Source organism: Rana temporaria, chromosome 3 (assembly GCF_905171775.1).
Source record: "Rana temporaria chromosome 3, aRanTem1.1, whole genome shotgun sequence".
In the NCBI taxonomy this organism is placed as follows: Eukaryota; Metazoa; Chordata; class Amphibia; order Anura; family Ranidae; genus Rana; species Rana temporaria.
The window spans coordinates 178,921,859-178,934,934 of record NC_053491.1 but is presented as its reverse complement, the minus strand read 5'-3'; the positions used below and the strand labels follow the sequence as shown (position 1 = coordinate 178,934,934).

The following is a 13,076-nucleotide window of genomic DNA, read 5'->3' as shown; positions in this document are numbered from 1 at the left end:
CAGCAGGGGAGTCCTGCTGTCAGAATACATTAGCGCAGTGAGGAGATTTCTCCAACCACCTTAATGGTGTGGATGGGTTAATCTGTTAATTTTTTTGTTCAGCCTCCACATTATGGAATTTTGAGACTGAGGAGATTAGGTGATTGCAAGCATTAACTTCATTAGCAGCACACTGATTTCATTGTGGTGTAAATGAGGCGACTACCAGCAAGAGGCTAACCCCCTCGAATATAACCTCCAGCTCTTTCTTTCATCTAGTTTGCCTTTAAAAACCTTCTAATCCTCGTTACCTGCTGGAGGAAACAGAGACTGCTTTACATTGGCCATACACTAGTAGAAATTTGTTCAACATTTTTAAAATTTTAAGAGCACTCATTTGATTTTCAAATCAATGTTAGTATTCGACCACAGTGATTAGAAAATTAAAAAAAAAGGAGCAGGATGGACATTTTTTCTCTGATTAACAAATTACTAACAGTTTTGGATTTTTTTTTTTTTTTTTTTTTTTTTTTTTTTTTTTTTACACATTTGAATGTTAAAAATGCAAACTAAATAATTTTGAAGTACTTTTGAAAGTCATTGAATGTACCAAGAATGTTCATACAAATAAGCTTGTGACCTGTTATATTGCTTTTGGCGCTACTCAAAGTAAAGGTGAAGTTATCTCCCTGTGTTCCAGAGAATGGGGTGCAGGCTTACCCCGATACCAATCCAGAGGGCTAGTAATTGTAAAGAGGAAAAGATGGCTGCTACCTTTGGCCAGGTGAACAAACGATAAGGAGCGGCCTTAGACCCGGTTCACACTGGGGCGACTCGTCAGGCGACTCAGCCGCCTGACAAGTCGCGTCCCATTGTAGTCAATAGAACCGTTCTAATAGGAGCAACGCAAGTCTCTCCGACTTAGAAAAAGGTTCTTCTACGACTTCGGGGGCGACTCGGGGCGACTTGCATTGACTTCTATACAGAAGTCATTTTGCAAGTCACCTTAGAAGTCGTCTTCAGGTCGCCTGGCCGAGTCGCTCCCGAAGTCGTGCCGCCCCAGTGTGAACCGGCTCTTAGTCTACATGTTTCCACCACACCACACACTGATGCATTTCGCCCCACCCACCTGGGCTTAGTCATAGGAACGAATATTTGTGTAAACATTCAATAGAAAATTTACTGGAGTATGACCAGCTCTACAGTCTATCAGTGGCTCTGCCTGAAGCCAGTTCCTCCCCTTTGACAGTGGTCAAATGAATGCCCGCTGCAGCTTTGTTTTTTGGTCAGGAGTTACTTCTAAAAGATGGCCATACACTCATTCATTTGCAAAAAATCTTACAAAGTAAATTGACTTAGTCGCCTGACAACTCGAACGCTGCTCTGTACTATGGAGCCATTCTAATAGGAGCGACTTAAGTCACTCCGACTTAGAAAAAGGTTTCTGTACTTCTTTGGGACGACTTTGGGGCGACTTGCATGGACTTCAAAACAAAAGTCATTTTGCAAGTCGCCTCCGAAGTCGTGGGCAGATCGCCTTGCCGAGTCGCTCGGCAAGTCGTGCTGCCCCAGTGTGAACCAGCTCTTTGGTCAGCTTGGAAAATATCATAGGAATGTCCCAATTCCCTTCAGGGTTCTACAATTGTAGATTTCCACTGCAACATAAGTTGGAGGTGACATGTATCAATGGAAAAGCATGGAGCACAGAGGTTCTCCAAAATTATCACTGTATTTGTGGCCAGAAATCACTCCCCCCATACACTAAAGCCCCATTTACACTGATGCGTGGCATCAGGCATCTCACATATGCACACCTTTGTGCATTGTCACACTACACACAAAAGGCAGCCATTGCAACGAATGTGCTGCCCTATATGCTACGATGTAGCTTATGCATGTTTTTACATTGTTTGTTTTTTTCATGCAAAAAGGCAGCAAAACAAACAAAACAAAAACAAAACAAACAAAACACACAAACACACACAGTCAGTTTTTCAATCGGATTCTCCATTCAGCCCTTTGGAGCGGCGGATGTCAGCGGTGGCATGTCCGTTCTGTTCCTGACCGTGAAATCCAGACGGATGGAAACCCTATTTTCTATCCATCTGGAGAATCGAACTGCCTGTCCGTTTTCATCCGATCTCCATATGAGGACAGCGGGTCTTTGACAGGTCCATCTCCGCACAGCGAGCAGAGTTGTACCTGTTATCCGTCTCCGCTCAGCGCGGGTGCGTCTCCTGCACTTCCTCTCCTCTCGTCAGGCGTCCAATAGCGGCGTCTGTTTCAGCCAATCAGGTGACAGGCCTGAGCAACCCGATTGGCTGAAAGGCGGGTTAGTGTTAGGAAAGTGATGTATTCGATTCCCTAACACAACACTGAGTAATCAGCGAACGCAAGCGTGGGTCTGGCACAGGGCGGGCACTATGATGGGACCGGGTGGTACCATGGGTACCAGGCAGCACTTTTAGGGGGGCAGCATATTTTTTGTGCTTTAAATATAAATATTTTTTAACTTTTTGCTATAATAAATATCCCCAAAATTTAGAAAAATAAACTATTTTCTTCAGTTTAGGCCAATATGTATTCTTCTACATATTTTTGGTACCAAAAAAAAAAAAAAAACACAATTAGCGTACATTGATTAGTTTGCGCAAAAGACATTGTGGCTGCCGGCAATTCACAGGTCCCTTTATACTCCTGGATACATGTATAGAGCCATGACAGGCCCTCTTTATACATCTATAGACACCCGAAGCCGCAGAAGGACGCCGGACCCGACGAGGCCGCCGATGGACGCCGCGCAAGACACCAAAACTGTAAGTACAAAAAAAAACTAAAAAGCTTTTTTTCCACAGGATTGGGGGCCACTTTAGGGGTGCGCGGTATATGCGGGAGCGCGTTATACCGTGATAAATACGGTACTTTCTTTTCATTGTAAAGAAAAATTAGGCAGATCAGGAAAGTCAGGAATCCTCATGTCCAGTGATATTCTTGGGTACTATTGAAGCAAGAAGGCCATGATAGCCAGGCCACTAGCATTAGTAGAATGAAAAGATGCAATAGCAGCCTCCATGTTCTTCTCAGGAATGGTTGCCTTTAAGGCGTACAAATATCATCTTTAGGGTTTGGTTAGGGTAGGAGAAACAAAATACCGCAGCATTTCAAATGCCAAAAGTTGTTCCGTAAATATTACAATACGCAAGCAAACCAGTCTATCCTGATCTTCCATAGAGGTGTTTTGTGTTGCAAATGACAGAACAATGACACATCACAGCCAACAAACAATACCGTCAAGAAAAAAAAAAAGAAGAAAAAGAAAAAAAAAAAAGAAAAAAGAAGCGCACTTTCCCTTTGGTTTATCCCTTTTACTGCAGGGCCCTCTTTTTGTACAAAATACACATTTTAGGCCTGAAAATACCTAGGCCCCTGCATTCATTGCATCTGGTCTCCCACAGCACATATTTTAGTAAATATAAACTGCTAAATACCCTTTCTGATCAGCAGTATATAGCAGTCTTGGGGCATCTATCAGAGCCTGGTTAAAGCTTGTAGGAGGAGTTTTCATTCTCCTCTGACTGACCTTTGTGGCTGCATGACCCCTGACCTTTTCTCTGGACAGTGCAGATTGGCCCTGTGCTGATCACATGCACCCTCTCAAAAACAAAAAAACTTTCTAGCAATACACACCAAACTGAGCATGTGCAGAGTGCCTCCAAGGCTCTGTACTATCAGCAGATGGACTGGGGACAATAAAGAAGGGGAGGATCAAAGAACACAGCATTAAACAGACTTTTTATACAATGCGGAGGCTTAACCCCTTAGGTCCCATTGTGAGTATAATAAAGCATGCTTTATGCATATACAGACTTATTTTAAAACCTCCAAAACATACTATATATATATATATATATATATATATATATATATATATATATATATATATATATATATATATATATATATATATATATATATATATATATATATATATATATATATATATACATATATATATATACACACACATTCTAAAAGCATAATACCCTTTTTTGGGGTAACATATGAAAAATTCGGTTGCGTCAAGTAAATCGATACCAAAACATGTCAAGTCTTATAATTGTATGTGCCCGTAAAAACTTCAAAAAACAACAGTACCCCAAACTGTCCATAGACCATGCTTTAAAAGCCTTCACAGCTAGAATTATTGCTCTGAGTGTTGGCCGCCCTAGGCCCACACTAGTGTTGCTGCATATAATCATGCATTTATTTTTTATTTTTATTTCTTAATGCATTTTTTTTTTTCTAGAAGAATGTATGTACATGCAGTTTTCATGTGCTTCCATTAAAGTCTACGGGCAAAAAATTATGTGCCAAAGAAGTACCTGCACCTTTTCAAAAAGCACTGCACCTTGTCGTTAACTGGCACTATAAAGAATAATGCGATTTCTATTGTATAAAAAACAGGTATGTGCAACTACCTATTTTTAATCCTCTTCAGTCAAGTCGCCTGATCAGTGAGCGGCTGCTGCAGGGAAGAGGAGGGAGCGCCAACCACTGATGGGCCATGGAAGCCTATGGGTGACGCCACGGCTCCAGGAATTTACAGCTGTTGCCAAGCGCTCCCTTATAGAGCTGCAAGATCAGGTGACCAGAGCAGATAAAAGTCTATACGTTTTTTTTATACAGGTTAGGCAGGCGGAGAGGGGAAAGAACATTTTTAGGACTAGTTAAATTTGGGCTTTTCTTCCACCTTTACCTAAATTGCCAGAGGCGAATTCCTATATAAATCATACCGTCTACCCCATTTTAATTGTTTATCTTTTACAAGCAAAAAAAAAATTAAAAAAAAAAAATATATATTATATATATATATATATATATATATATATATATATATATATATATATATATAAAAATAAATAAATTATTTTCTATACAGTCATTTTGAAACATGTACTGAGATAATACATAGGCCTGCCCCTACTGAGCTTTTTGTCTAAAAATGCCAATAATCTGGCTATACTATGGATCCAAAAGCTTCAGTCATTGACCTGACTAAGCTATGGAGATCAAATTTCTTACTTTCTTCGTTCACGATTTGCATGCTTATTCCGGCTCTGCAATACAATGAATCAGCTTTTATTTATGCAAAACCTTTATCCCCAAAAAATAAATAAAAAATAGATGTTGCTGTAAAGCGTTAGCTGGAGTTTGGCTTTAAATTGTTAGTGTATCTAAATCTGCTAGTACATCTAGCAACCCCCCCCCCCCCCAAAGACTGACAATGCTGCTGTCTAAATGTGCCATCTGTGCTCCTTCATCCAGAGTAGGGGCACTCTAATACAGGAGGTGTGTTACTGGCCAGATCATGAGGGGAAAATAGCCTTATCAAAGAAAAAGAAAACTAATGCAGCTGCACATCTAATGATTGGCAAGTTGCAATATAACATTTTTGGGTTTAATGCCGCTTTAAAGTGGTTGTAAAAGGCAGAAAGTTTTTATTTTTATTTTAATGCATTCTATGCATTAGGTTAAAATACCTTCTGTATGCAGCAGCCCCTTCAGCCACCCAATACTTACCCGAGCCCCATCTCCATCCAGCGAAGTTGCACGAGAGAAACTGCTGGCTCGAACTCTCTCTCATTGGCCGAGACAGCAGCGGGGCGCTATTGGCTCCCACTGCTGTCAGAGCCAACAAACCAGTGAGGAGGTGGGGTTGAACTGCAGCTCCATGTCTGAATGGACACACAGAGCAGCGGCACGGCTTGGGTGCCCCCATAGTAAGCTACTTGCTGTGGGGGACTTTGCAGGAGGAAGGGCCAGGAGCACTGCCCAGGGACCAGAGAAGAAGAGAGGATCTGGGCTGCTCTGTGCAAAACCATTTTACAGAGCAGGCAAGTATAACATGTTTTTTTTTTTTTGGGGGGGGGGGGGGTTAAAAACACAACACCATAAGCCTTTAGTATCACTTACATTTATTTCTGTGTCCAAAAGCACCCCCCCCGCCCCTTATACATACTTGAGCCTGGTCTCAATCCAGCTCTGTACCCGAGCAGAAGCTCTCTCCTCTCCCTCATCACTGGGCATAGAACAGCAGGAGCCATTGGCTCCTGTTGCAGTCAATCAAATCCTGTGAAGAGGGCGTAGGGGGTGGGGCAGAGTCCTGCTGTGTGCGTCAATGGACACAGAATTTAACCCACAAACTCCTTGCTATAGGGGGGACTCAGAAGGGGGAGGAGCAGCCAGGAGCGCCGCCAGGGTACCTCAGAAGAGGAGGATCAGGTCTGCTCTGTGCAAAACCATTACCTCGAGCAGATAAGTAGAACACGTTTGAGAAAATAATCTGCGATTTTAGATGAAGTAGGCAAGTGTAGCTTACACGTTAACCTTTCTAACTTTGAGGAAGCCGGTCCTGAACAATGATGTACAGCTAATGTTGAAGTGCATGCATGTAGACAGGCAGTGGCTGAAAAAAGGCGGAGAAGAAGATCAGCAACACCAAAATGTCACATAGCAAGAAAAATGTGAACTGTATGAAGACAAACATGAAAATTGTTTATGATACACTACACCATTCTTAGTCAATTACATTTTAGTACAGTGGAACCTTGGACCACGAGCATAATCAGTTCCTGGAGACTGCTTGTAATCCAAAATCACTCGCACAGAAAAGCGAGTTTCCCCATAGAAGTCAATGGAAATGAAGACAATTTGTTCTGCATTGACTTCTATGGCATGCAATACTGTATGTGGTCACAGGTGAAGGGGCGCAGGAGAGCTTCGGAAATACTCGGCTGATCTCGGAAACACTTGAGAACAGTGGGGTAGATTCAGGTAGGGGCGCGCACTGCTACGGCGGCGTAGCATTCCGTTTTTACGCTACGCCTCCGTAAATTACTGGAGCTACGCTTCATTCACGAAGCATTTGCTCCGTAATTTGCGGCGGCGTTTCGTAAAAGGGGCCGGAGTAAGCGCGCGTAATTTAAATGATCCCGTAGGGGGCGTGGATCATTTAAATTAGGCGCGTTCCCGCGCCGAACGTACTGCGCATGCTCAGTCAGGAAAATTTCCTGACGTGCATTGCGGTAAATGACGTCGCAAGGACGTCATTTGCTTCGACGTGAACGTAAATGGCGTCCAGCGCCATTCACGATCCACTTACGCAAATTGCGAAAATCGCGACGCGGGAACGACGTCTATACTTACCATTGGCTGCGCCTCCTTATAGCAGGAGCAGCCTTACGACGGAAGCGACGTACGCAGACGACGTAAAACTCGAACGCCGGGCGCGCGTACGTTTGTGAATCGGCGTGAGTATGCAATTTGCATACTCTACGCTGACCACTACGGGAACGCCACCTAGCGGCCAGCGTCAGATTGCACCCTAAGATACAACGGCATAAGAGCCTTATGCCAGTCGTATCTTAGGCTACAGTCGGCGTATCGAGCTTTCTGAATACAGAAAGTTGATACGCCGGCGCTACTTGGCAATTACGCTGCGTATCTATGGATACACAGGCGTAATTGGTTCCTGAATCTACCCGACTATTTCCGAACGGCTCCGAACCATCCCGAGTCACCGGCATCCCCGCACCTCTGGTCAAATGCGGTACTGCACACCCCATTAGCTTGAATTTTGTTCGTTTTGCAAAACACTCGCAGTCAGGATTAAAAAAAAAGTTGCTCGTTATTCAAAACGCTTGTTAACCGCTTTACTCGTAAACCAAGGTTCCACTGTATTTTAAATCTAATTTAATGACCATACTAAAAATGAGTCTTTTAGAACAGGCCAACCATAGTGATGCAATATGCACACATCTCAGGTATAATAAAACCACAAAAAAAAATAAAAAAAAATGGCTAGGGGGCCACAACAACACAGCCGGACAACAGCACAACATCAAAACAACAGACTCGTACATAAAGCATAAATTATGAAAGGTGTGGAGTGAATACAGATCTATCACGTGCAATGCTAGTTCGTACAATAACATTAAACGTTTTTTTCACATTGTTGTAGAGTGTCAGTAGGTAACCTTCATAGTGTTCCGACATGACCTGGAAAACAACAAGTCAAAAGTTGTTCTATGCCTCTAGGCATCCAGTGACTGAACAGACAGGTAGTGTACAGAAACCTAAAACTGTGCCAACGAACTGTAACATCTCTAGGAATGGCAAACTGACAGTTATAAACCAGAACGCATTTTGTCATCATATGATGTGCCAATAACGGGTTCGCCTTTATTCAGATAAGGCAGGCCTGTAGATAAAAACAAGCTGTGCAGCTTTGACAACAGATAAATAACGCACTTGCTATAGGTGCAAGCCATTCATGTACCTCTCAAAGCTCCCAGAGATGGTGTCCTCTATTCTACCTCGTTGCTAGGATATTTCTAAGGCGCTCCCACCATCACAGGAACAAGCCTTTTCTTATTCAAACCACTGTTCATGCATGATCTCTCTCCCCTACCACTGCTGCAATGGAGGAGATGGTGACGCCCACATGCACAGAGATTTCAATCAGAGAGCTTGCTCCTGTGATGGTGGGACTAGCAGTAACAGCTGGGAGCGTCCTAGCAATGTCCTAGCAACAAGGTAAGACCATATCCAAGAGTTTTTTTGCTAGGCTCCCAGAGGTATGCAAATGTCCTACACCTATAGCAAGGGCAATATTGAACTTTAATTAAAGCCGCACGGTTTGTTTTTATTTACAGGTGCCCTTTACCTGTGTATGCCGGTTTTTGTAAACGGGAATTAATCCTTTAAAGCGTTCTTGATCTGCTTCCTCAATTATGAAAAGGCCAGTACCATTAGCATCAGGACATCACCTTTATCTATATTTATATTTCCCACCAGGCTTTGGGAGGTACATAAATGCCCTACGCCCATAGCAAGTGCATTATTCTACTTAAGAAAAAAAAACCTGCAGCTTTGGCTAATCTACAGGCACCCATTACTTAAATATTTTTTTTGTAAAAGGTGAACTAACCCTTTAACCACTTAAGCCCCGGACCTTTAGGCAGCTAAATGCCCAGGCCAGGTTTTGCGATTCGGCACTGCGTCGCTTTAACAGACAATTGCGCGGTCGTGCTACATGGCTCCCTAAACAAAATTGGCGTCCTTTTTTCCCCACAAAAAGAGCTTTCTTTTGGTGGTATTTGATCACCTCTGCGCTTTTTATTTTTTGCGCTATTAACAAAAATAGAGCGACAGATTTTAAAAAAATTCAATATTTTTTACTTTTTGCTGTAATAAATATCCCCCAAAAACATATATAAAATTCTTCTACCTATTTTTTGTAAAAAAAACGCAATAAGCGTTTATCGATTGGTTTGCGCAAAATTTATAGCGTTTACAAAATAGGGGATATTTTTTTTGCATTTTTATAAAAAATTTTTTTTTTTACTACTAATGGCGGTGATCAGCGATTTTTTTCGTGACTGCGACATTATGGCGGACACTTCGGACAATTTTGACACATTTTTGGGACCATTGTCATTTTCACAGCAAAAAATGCATTTACTTTCAATACATTTTTATTGAGAATTCATGTCAGGTTACAACAATGTGATAAGCATCATGAGCAACTTATGCCCTAACTGAACATACATGTTAATATGATTATATTATAAACAATTACCAAAGAAAGACTCTATTAAATCTATAAGCAATAAGAATGTCTGCTTGCAAATCATTAAATTGTTGGAGAATAAAAACCCCAAATATCAAGCAGACTACCGGTAATGTTACCCTGACTACAGGGAAACTGGTCCAGATGAAAAAATGCATTTAAATTGCATTCTTTATTGTGAAAATGACAGTTGCAGTTTGGGAGTTAACCACAGGGGGCGCAGAACGTGTTAGGCTTCACCTAGTGTGTGTTTACAACAGTAGGGGGGTGTGGCTGTAGGTCTGATATCATCGATTGTGTCTCCCCTATAAAGGGGATGACACGATCGATGCGCCGCCACAGTGAAGCACGGGGAAACCGTGTTTACATACGGCTCTCCCTGTTCTTCAGCTCCGGGGAGCGATCACGACTATAAAACGATATAGCCGCGCCGTCGTCCCGGATCGCTCCCCGAGGTAAGCCGCCTACCGCACGCAGCAGGGGGGGGGGGGTCCCGATTGGACCCCCGACCCGCGGAAAGGCAAGGACGTATATATATGCCCTTCTGCCTGTCCGTGCCATTTGGGGACGTAAATAGTCATGCGGCGGGCATTAAGTGGTTAAAGCAAGGGTCTCCAAACTGTGGCCCTTTGCTTGCCTTTATGTGGCCCTTGGGGCACTACTAGGGTGAACACGTCTCCCGGATTGCCATTTTGCAGGTCTGTCCCGGGCACCTTCATTCCAGGACAATACAGTGTCTCTAAATGAAACTGACACAGCCCCCCCCCCCCTCCCGGGCCAATCTTTATAAAAAAGGCCGCCACATCACCGCTTTACTCACTAACAATACCTGTCCTGGCCTGGAGGAGCACAATTCCCGCCCCCTGCTTGTGATTGGAGAAATCATAAATCCCGCCTCTTGTGTCCAATCACTGTTTTGTGATTTGTTACAGCACAATCTGATTTTTGGGAAGGGGGGTGTCCCTGAATGGTAGTTTTAAAATGTGGTCACCCTAGGCACTACTCCTCCAAGTGACACCAATGATGAGGCATCGTTTTTATTCACTGATGCCTAGCCATTTTCTGCTTCCACTGGCCACAGTCTGGCCCCGTTAAAGCCTGAAGGACAGTAAATTGGCCCTTTGCTCAAAGTTTGGAGACCCCTGCGTTAAAGCTTTTTTGGTCTGCTTCTCAGTGTTGGCCTAGTTTCACACTAGTGTTGCTGCATAATTATGCATTTCAATTTTTTGTAGGAGATGCATCAAGAATGTATGTACATGCGGTTTTCATGTGCTTCCATTAAATGGGCAAAAGAAAATGCTGTGCCAAAGAAGCACCTGCACCTTTTAAAAAATCACACTGCACCAGGGGAGGGCTGGCAGCCTTAGGCCTGGGGGTCAAGTCCAGTCAAGTGGCCCATAGAGCGTAGAAAAGTGATGGATCAAGGAAAACAGGCTAAGATTTTTCATGATCACAAAAGTGCACACAGAACCCCCTTACATCAGAGACCGCTCAGAAACCCCCCTTACATCAGAGTCCGCACAGAGGCTCCCCTTACATCAGAGTCCTCGTGTCTGTGCAGAGAGAGAAGGGGATGTCAGTGCTGGTGTGCGCTGAGGCTGAGCTATGTGTGAGACGAGACATAGCTCAGCTCTGCAGCCATCTACCTCGGAGCTGACACAGGCACGGCTTCACAGTGGGAGGTGAGCAGCGGCCGTGACATGTGTTAACAGAGCTCCAGCAGGCATATTCCTGCTCTGCAAAAACAGCATTTGGTAGTGGCGGCCGGTGGCTGTGCATAGTGTCACCAGCCCGGGGGGAGATTTCCACCCTGCCCCCCCTGCCAGCCCTCCCCTGCACTGCACCATGATGCATTGATGTGAACTGGCACTATAAACTGGCAGATTTTTTGATCCACTTCCTCAATTATAAATGTTCTGCTACCATTATCTTAGGGGGGATATATCTAACAATCATAGCACATTGACCATGCACTACTTTGGCTGCATTTCCCAAGCCGTCACCGGAGCTTTTTTAGACATGTATAATACATTAGCATAACTAAGAAATGCAAAGTGTAAAGAATTTACAAATGTTTGTGTATTGAACGATGAATGCTGTGCGTCATGTAATGCCGACTAGCGACTACCTCCCTCTCACTGCACTACTCCTTGCCAGGTATCTAATCTATCTGGGTGTAGACGGCCAGAAGAGCTCCTAGGTGTACAAAATCCCATTCAGTTAATAGCATCTTCCTACTCCAGAAGCTGGCAGAGAACCAAGTACATCTAGAAAGCACATCACTATACTTTAGAAATGTGCAGTGTGTGTTTATTTTTTTTAAATTGGACTGCAGTACAGCCCTATCACTTTTTTAAACAGCATCCATATTTTTAACGCTCAGTTGGCATTTTAAGAATGACAACAGTGCAAACCTTTTGTAAACCTCAGACATGAAATCTGAACAAAGCACATGTTTCTATAGTGTTTACTTGAGTCTCTTCAAAGCACTAAGTGTAATTCCTCTCTGCGGTCTAGTTAATCCGTTATCAGCATGGGCAGGGCTCAAGTCCTGTGGGAACGGAGTTCCTGCACTTTTTTCACAGCAGGAACGCAGTTCCCTTTGCAGGACTAGAGCAGCAGAGAGCAGCCGAGCCGCCCGAGCCAATCCTTCACTAAGGGGCGATGCCCAGCTCGAGTCACTGTCAGGGGCAGGCGAACCTTAGTAATCCTTTATGTTACTGGCCGCTTCCTGTATATGGATTCATCGGGTAGTGTGCGGGTATTCCGTCACTTCCTCGATGCCGCAATGTCTCCTGGGAGCTTTTGTCATTGTTCCCAGGAGACATTGCGGAGGTCTGCCACGAGTTATCGCGGGATTTCGAAAGAACTTGCAGTGGATCAAAAAAAAAAAAACATGCGGTTCAGTAATTATGCATATGAGCGTATCATTTTTTTTTTTAGTGGGGGAGTGGATCTTGGGTGGGAGTTCCCACACTTTTTCCCCAGGACATGACCCCTGAGCATGGGTCACTTTTGATAAGTTTTCCGGACATAAAGAGCTTTGAAAACTGTGTAAAAAAACTGTGGAAAAGGGGGACGTGTCTCTTCCCTCCAATCAGCTATCAGAGCTCATGTACAGTGTTGCAACTGCAGCTTTGCACCTCCTGATTTCTAAGTCTGTGAAAAATCCTTTTCATCTCTGAGTTTTACAAGGCTATACAGAACAATTGCTGCAAATAATCAGGTACAACTTATGTAGGAGGATTTGCTTCATCTGTGTATCACATGAGGCCAGTACCTTCACTTGGTATGGGTAAGAGTTTACAACCACTTTAAAGTGGTAGTAAAGTCCTTATAATGATTTATACCTACAGGTAAGCCTACAACAAGGCTTACCTGTAGGTACGGTAAATATTTCCTAAACTTGTACCGTTAAGAGGATATTTACCTTAGCAGCACCGATGATGTCACTGGGGCATGCGCA

The 13,076-nt window shown here is 43.5% G+C and overlaps 1 protein-coding gene across 3 annotated transcripts in view; it reads right to left on the bottom strand.

Moving 5' to 3' along the window:
- Positions 1–13,076, bottom strand: part of ANO6 (anoctamin 6) — a 154,883-nt gene that overhangs the window by 59,504 nt on the left and 82,303 nt on the right. The gene's annotated exons all lie outside the window — the stretch shown is intronic.